The sequence below is a fragment of the Drosophila guanche genome, unplaced genomic scaffold (assembly GCF_900245975.1).
Source record: "Drosophila guanche unplaced genomic scaffold, DGUA_6, whole genome shotgun sequence".
Lineage (NCBI taxonomy): Eukaryota > Metazoa > Arthropoda > Insecta > Diptera > Drosophilidae > Drosophila > Drosophila guanche.
The window spans coordinates 4,974,263-4,982,298 of NW_022995748.1; the positions used below are offsets into that span (position 1 = coordinate 4,974,263).

The window sequence follows — 8,036 nt, forward strand, 5'->3', positions numbered from 1 at the left end:
CATTGCAGAACATGCATAAATATCTTAAGGGTATCCCGTCTTCGACTGCCATTATTTTCCAGGCTGCATATGCGATGCCAGAATGGTTTTCCCTCTACGATACTCTTTTTTTTTCTGAGCTGCCACTTGTGTGGGCCTCCAGTTCGTACACCCACCGCTGACCTCGTGCGCAAAAGTGACGCAAAAAACAATAAGAAAAACACAAAAAATTGGAAAGAAACGAGAACATTTTCATAATAATTTAATGGATCTGTTTGAAATCCGATAGTGGCCCATGTGTGTATGTGTTGGCTGTCACTTTTCACATAAATATTAATTTATTGGGTTAGCCGCTATAAATGTTTCATTTGACAATTTCTCATCTAATTTCGCACTAACTGGGTGACATTAATCAGGAGCGTTTCGTGTGTGAGTCTGAAACTATTTATAGCCATCGAGGAGAGTTCATGATCATCATCATCATCATCATCATCATCCAGAACGGCGGACATGTGTTTTTCCATCTGTGGAACAGGTGAATTCTCCACGACTACACCATCCATTTAACACTGAAAATGCACATAAATTTCCCACTGCATTCATTTATCAATTTGTCTTTCTCCGTTGCGGAGAGCGGTGCAGTGGAGGCAGTATCGCGCATTCTGAACAAATATTTGTAATTAATTAAACGTAAATGTAAACTATAATAATTTAATGCCTACCGTTGTCCAGCCCAAACGAACACGCGCCCATAACATTGTAGTGCCCGAACTGAGGATCGATCTGTAACCGCTTTAGCTGGAACAAACCGCATGACGTCCTTCAGGGGAATAGTCGTGGGGAGTGCAGGGAAGCCAGAACAGGTGCTTCGTTTAACACGAGCCTTCTGACAAAAGTTGAAAAGTCATCGCGGGCGATTGATAGACAATTTGCGGGTATCCTAACTTGAGTTTTATTTTTATTTGAAGAATTTCTTACTTGGAGACAAATTAAATCGCTTTAGGGGGTAAGTTTAGTTGTTCATCCGAGTTTATCTCCGATCTGAATCAAGAGACAAATTTCTCCCGCCCTGTCAGTGCATTTCTGCAACGTTTTCCTTTTCCAATCAACCCACAGAGCAGACCACACAGAAATGAAAGAATGAACAAATTGTTGGCATATCGATCGAATCAATTGGTTTGTCATTGCATCAGGCAATGTGTGGATGGCACTTGCAACATTCACCTAAGATGCTGCAACAGCGTCACAATCAGCAGCAGCAATGTGCGTAAATTTAGAACACGAGCCACCCAAGTGGCTAAAAGTGTCAATTCGTGAGAATTTCACAAATTCCAATCGATGTGAATAATCAGAATTGGCGGCGACAACAACAAATGGAATGCTCTTTGAAGATCTAAGTAAAATGTCCCTGGCAAGCCAAAAAAGAACTGAAAACGTACAAGCAATGGGAGGAAAAATAAAAGAGGAACAACCTTGTTGAGTGACAAACAATTGCAAGTGAAAGGGGAGAGCGGTGGAGATACAGGAAGGTGCTTGAGGGACAGCCTTTGATATACTCTTGCAGATGGCATTAGATATTGTGATTTGTATTTGTATCTGTAAGGGTATTCATGGTTCGGAGTTGCCTTTTCTCACTTGCTTTTTAATCTGTTTTCTGCTTGGCTTTTGCCTCGTGCGACTTTTAATTAAGTATATTGCCTGCAGCCTGGCAACAACAACATCTGGTAGAGTTCCTTCTCCTTCTGCTTCTTATACTTCTGGCTACGGCCAAAACTAATTTCTCCGAGCACACTCGCAGATACAGACACACACACACACACACAACGGCAGAGAGTCAATCCTTGGGATGGCTGCCTTCTTCTTTCGCCTGCCGCCGCTGCTGCTGCCGCTACTGCTCCTGTGGCTCATTTATTTGAGTGCTGTGCTGCAATTGTTAACAAGCTACGGACAAGTTGCAACTTGTCTGCCTGCTGCACTACCATCTTGTTTTGCCACCCCACCCCACCGCAAACACACACACACACACACACTCGGTCCCTCTCTTTCTTCTTGTGTCTCGCCCGTCTCTTTCCCGCGTGAGTGCGTGCGCTGTAGTTAAAGCTTTCAACATTTTGCTGCCATTTTTGCCAAGCAACGCCCTCAATCATCTGCCTGCTTAGCACTCAGCCGCCACACACACACACACACACACACACACACACACACACACAGACACGCCACGCACTCAGAGACAAACATCAAGAGAGAGAGAGGGAGACTCTCGCTCTCTCTCAATTTTGCACTCAGTTTCCCCAACTGGAATACCACGCGACACTGGAAGTCTTGCGCACTCGCTCACTGTCGCTCCCTCCCTCTCTCTCTCTCTCTCACTGGCGAGAGCTTGAGCAGCTTTTGGGCCCCCCGCCAAAATGGCCGCACCACTTTTCGATCACTCAAAACTTTGCACTCACAATTCGCTCTTCGTCCACTGCGTCCAACTGTTCTCTTAGCTCTCCTTGCGGCATATACTCTAGGTCTCTTTTCTCAGCACCTGGCTACAACTGTTCTCTTTGCTCTGACAATCGCTATTCTCTTTACTCCTTTGCTTTCATTTTGCATTCGTCGACGCTGCCACAGCTCACGCAACGGGCACTCGAGCGGGGTTCTATATTTAAAAGTTTTGCTTTGATCTGCTGTCGTATATTTCGCACCTGATTAATATTAAGTTTTATTTGGTTCTGGCATCGCTGATTATTTTGATTATTATTTTCCCCGCCTGGTAGCACATAATTCACAGACCATAAAAAATTGTGTTAGGGCGACGAAAAACATGAAAACAACACAAAATATATGCGAGATTTATGGACTAGAATCAAGTTTTTTACCCATTAAAATCACTTCGTGCCTCATTGAAGCGTGCCTGTGGCAAATAAATGAACGGATATATGGGTGAAATTGTACGACAAAAAAGTAGCTTACTTTCCTCATTCTCTTCAAAATATTTGAGCTGGATTACGATAAACAGAAGATTCCATACGAGACAGGATGAAGAAAATATGAACGATAATGAAATTCATAAATGCTTGGTAGATTCTTTTATTTCATATGTGCTTGTCTTGAATTGTGGTGAATTATCTGCACAGCGTTGACATCTTATTACAGCCAATAACGAAATAAGCAAGGCAATTAAGTTGGTTGCAGCTGACGACGAGGAAGACGCCCCCACAGAACCCACACATGGAGCAGCAGCAGCAGCGGCAGCAGCGGCAGCAGATGCCTGGCAGCCACAATATACATTTCATTCTGTGCGGTCGCATGTGCAAATGTGCCACTCAAGTTGTCTCTGCCTCACTCTGCCTCCACTTCCACAGTCTATGCCTCTATGTCCCTGTGTGTGAGTGTGTGTTTGTAATTAGTGGCAAAGCTGCTGTTGCCGTCTGCAGTTTTTGTCCGGGGCCTTGGATGGCCGGAGAAACAGCCCTGTGGCTGCCATCCAGATATGCCAGCAAAAGATGAGCTACAAATTTCTCAAATGTCAACACCAAAACTGAGCCACAGAGCATCCCATACACGTACAGCCTCTGCTTGTATCCGACAGATACTTTTGCCAGTCTGGCCCCCAAATGAAAAGTACATTTTTCATTGCATTATTGCATTTGTTAATGCAGACTTGTCATTTATTAATAGTCACTAAGGGATACGTTTTCCAGTTGATGATGCTGCTGTTGATATTGATGGAGACTTCAGCAGATCAATCAGCAGACAGTTCATTTTCTAGCCCATATATATAGTAGCATATTCTCGTAGTTTTTGGTTATCTTGAGGATCTTTTCTTGGGCACTTCATTAGCCAGTTGACAGCTGCTAATGAACCTTTCAGAGCTGGCCCACAGGCCCACCGCCTTTTGCCATTTGTGGGGCGGAGAGCAGTTCATTGAACGTGGACGGCGGCAAGCATCGTGCACGAAATTGCAAAAACCCATTTACACGGAAATTATATTTATTTTGAGTGGAAAAGGGGTAAAGCGATTGATACCCTATGATGAATAAATGAAGCTCTCTCAATGTAAAGTATGAAAATTATTTAATAAAGAATCATTTCCAAATCTGTTGTAGTCTTCAAGATAACTATTTGATAGTCAGCTCTGGCTAGTTCTCTTTGCAGCCTTGGACAAGCCTTCTCAGAATCCTTTACACCTTTCAGGAGCCACTTCTTTGTGGGGTATAACTATGCCAGGGCCGCACCCAGGGAAAGCGTATCCCTACCGGACCAACTTAAATTGCAGCGATAAGCTTTAAACTGCAAGCACTTCCGGCATGTTGCCCTGCTCCCCTGGATTTATTGTATGTATAAATATATATACCATATATGCACGAATTTGCACGGCTACAATGTGTATATGGCATATACTATATGTAGTATGTGGGTATCCGCATGGAAAGTGTTGGCAAGGATTTGCTTAAACATGCAAATTTTCAATATGCAGACAAAACAGACACAAGCACAACATGCATGCTTGCCCCAGAGTGGGGCAGAGATGGAGAGGTTTTCACTGGCGGAACGTGAAATGCAATTGGGGCCATCCCGCCGCATACCCATCCCGCCCATCCTTAGCCCCTTCTGGCATTCGATGAAATTGCCGGATTGTGTTGAAGTGTGATGTAGGCTTCGCTTGTTGGACTCGGACTCGGCCTGCGACTCGACTTCGAACTCGGTCTCTGCCCTGGAAGGGCCTAGAGGCCTTTGCCATATTTCTGTGTCGTGAAATTAATTTCTCCAGCGGTCCCTTGTTAAAAATACTCTCTGAACGTAAGTGCTATTTATTTCATATGATGTGAGTATGTGCACTCAAATTACCATAATTAAGCAGGCCCTGGTTTAAACACTAGTACGAGTATTGGCACTTTCATGTTCATAATTTCAACTTATTTGTACGCTTCTGGGGGCTTTTCTGGAGCTTTGTTTGCTTTTAAAGAGTGCTTAGAGAGTGGGATAAGTAAGAAACTAATAATTATTAGATTATAATTGTTCTTTAGCATGGTATATTTTAGGTTCCTGCCTCAAAGGTTTATCCTCTGCCACAAACTCAAGCTCATTCCGGTTGGTTTTCCGCATCAGTCTAGACCTCTTTTCTGGTCAATCTCCAATTTCCCTCTTCCAAAACATCTTGTCAATAATTCTCATTTATCATCTACCATCTCTCGAAGCCCATAACACACGCTACAACACTTGTAGACCTTCGGGGCAGAGTGGCAATAGGCACAGAAAAAAGTTGCCAAATCATGGAGCGGACAGACCGGAGCGATACCGATTCGATTCGAGTCGATCCGTTGACGAATGAACTGCTGTCCGGCGGCTAAATGTATCTTCATTTGACAAGCTGACGTCTGTTGTGTTTTCCATGTTGGCTCTTTGATAAATTGAATAAATTTAATGGTATAATTAACTCATGTTCATGGCTAATGTGAATGTGAATGTGCCCCGCCCTCGTTTGAAGCTCTGCTGTACACAGAGAAGACCAATTATATGGTATAACATTAGGTCTGGTTAGTGCATCAAAACTGTTAACTGGATCACGATATTTTTGTGTCATAAACGTGCTTTCGACAATTAAACTCAACGAAATGCATATGCAGCCACAATATAAACGTGTGTGTATAAATTGAATGATTTTCTAGGCTTTGCAAAATGTTTCTTCAAACTATATTAAGAGAAGAGATTGGAAATGGACAAATGTATCCACTGCAGCAAGTATTTGTGGGATTTCAGCACATAAATAGCACCAAAACCCCTCATGCATTTATAAACCAAATCAAGATGCATCTTCCGAAAACCCTTACGAAAATAAATAGCTATTACTCCTTGATGTATGAGAAAAATCCACGAAAAAACATACAATTTATGCGAAAGAACCCCATGTCATTCCCATTCCTATGCACCAAAATACACAAAATATAATTTAGATAAAAGTTAACATAATTTTGATAAGCTGGTCAAAGAAATTTATATGCTCGCACCTAACTGCAAATTGTGTGTAATGAGCTGAGCGGCCTCTGCTCTCACCTTTACCTTTACCTGTATTTCTTTTCCTTTTTTTACCTTTCTCGCCCAACTCTTATTTAGTAGCACCTTTTACGCTGTCTAAGCCTGAAGAAGACATAAATTTGTTAGCGCCTGCCAGCCTGCCTGGTCAAGATCCCGAGACTCATCCTTTAGGGGGTACATTTTGTTTTGGGCCCTGCTCCTGTTCCCTGTTCCTGCCGTGTCCCGTGCCCACAGCCTACCATCTACTGAGAAAAAACACAGAAAAATTAGTCAGTAGAAATATTAAGGTTGCCGCCTGCGAGATCGGTCGCTGTAGATAACTTGGCTCATATTTATGTTGGAAATTAGGCAAATTTTTAGTGGCGAGATAATTTGTGTACGACTTTGTCGCAGTGAGTGAGAAAATTTCAGGTATCTACATTCCATAATGGTTCCGAGCGGAGGTTACTTTTGTGGTTTGTGTGTTCGGTGTAGCACTAGGAATTTGTAACGCTTTGCAGCGTCAGAGATATGGAAATTTGTAACGCAGGAAAAACAGGAAATAAATTGTTTTAGTATCTGGGTTCGAGAAGTTGTCTTCAAATGAGATGAGTTATTCATGACTTTAGTCCCTTAGCTTTCACCCTTAACTTTCTGTCATTAACTTACGTTTTTCCCCAACTGCAACCTTACTTTCTATATGTAATTAAAGTTGTTAAATCTATAATTAAATCAAGCCAAAGGACACACAACAACTGTCAAGTAAAACGGAATATTTTGTTCATAACAATATGACACTTTCTCACAGTTGTTTTCCGAGTCCAGTGAAACTCTACTAACAATCCGAAGACCCAGGTACCTTAATTAAGACATTTGGAAAGTGGCATAAACGAAGAGAAGCAGTAAGGTTTGTGCTCGTTGGTCAAAAATGATTTTTTAATTGTAAGCTTCAAACAGTATAATTATTGGTTAGTTATCGGTTAGGTAAAAAGACTCTGCACTGCGGTTATATAAGCCATATTTAAATGCGCGACCGGCCCCCCAGTCAACCTCTGTCTGGGTGTAACCCTCCCTCTCTGTTTGAGACCCATTTGAATTTTCTAACTTGCCGCCGTGGCCTATGGGCAACAAAATTAAGTTATTAAATATTTGTATCTGTGAGTGGCTTTCGGCTGGTGTGATTTGTTGTACAAGTATTTGTGGCAATGGTGATTAGTCGTGGTGCGCAGAGTTCGTTCGAAGTTAGAATTTCAACGACATTTGACGACATCTCTTCAATTACAAAAATGTTTTCCAACTTGCAATTATTTTATTCAATGAATAAAAATACGCTAAATAAAATATATTTCTGGCTGTTGGTAATGGTTGGTTCTATCCTTGAGCCTCCCAATCAGTTGATCTATTCAAATGCAAAATTGTAGGAGGGGAACTGCAACAAAGTATCTGAAAGTAGATACTATTTTATTATCCATTAAAGATGTCCAACCTTTACTGCTAAACAGCCACTTTAAAATGTTAATTGAAAATAAAGAGCAGTAGCTAGTTGTAGCTGCAGTGGCAATGCGATGGAATTAATAACAAATGTCTGTGGAGTAGACATACATCATTAGAAATTGATGACGCATGTCGCGTGCAACTGCAACTGCAGCTCGCTGCATCCATTGCTGATGGCATGCAACCCTTTGGCAGCACTAAAACACGGAGCGGTAATTAATTAGACTTTCATAAAGAGCACAAAATTCTATAAATTATATTTCATTGCCGGGGCATAAATGTCAGTGGCGGGGCTGGCTGCCATGCGCGACTGCGCATCACGTGCCCCACAGCAGAGAGAAAGAGAGTCGAGAGCCCCACCCCTTTGGCAATATCATCGTTATTAATTGTTGGCCATATTTATGGAAGCACTTACTCGTCTCGCATTGTCCAGCACCAGCACCAGCACCAGCAACAGTCATGCCAATGGCAATGGCAATCGCATGTTTGGAAAACAAAAATCGGCGAAAGCCCATTCCCATTCCGAAACAATACTCAGATATAACTGAATGTTATAAGCC

The 8,036-nt window shown here is 42.2% G+C and overlaps 1 long non-coding RNA gene across 1 annotated transcript; it reads right to left on the minus strand.

Moving 5' to 3' along the window:
• Positions 1–275: 275 nt before the first annotated feature.
• LOC117584250 lies at positions 276–1,096 on the minus strand. The gene is made up of 3 exons (XR_004573835.1): positions 958–1,096; positions 702–865; positions 276–641 (listed from the first exon to the last, which is right to left on the minus strand). It is a non-coding gene; the product is annotated as an uncharacterized LOC117584250 (long non-coding RNA).
• Between the last annotated feature and the right edge of the window lie 6,940 nt (positions 1,097–8,036).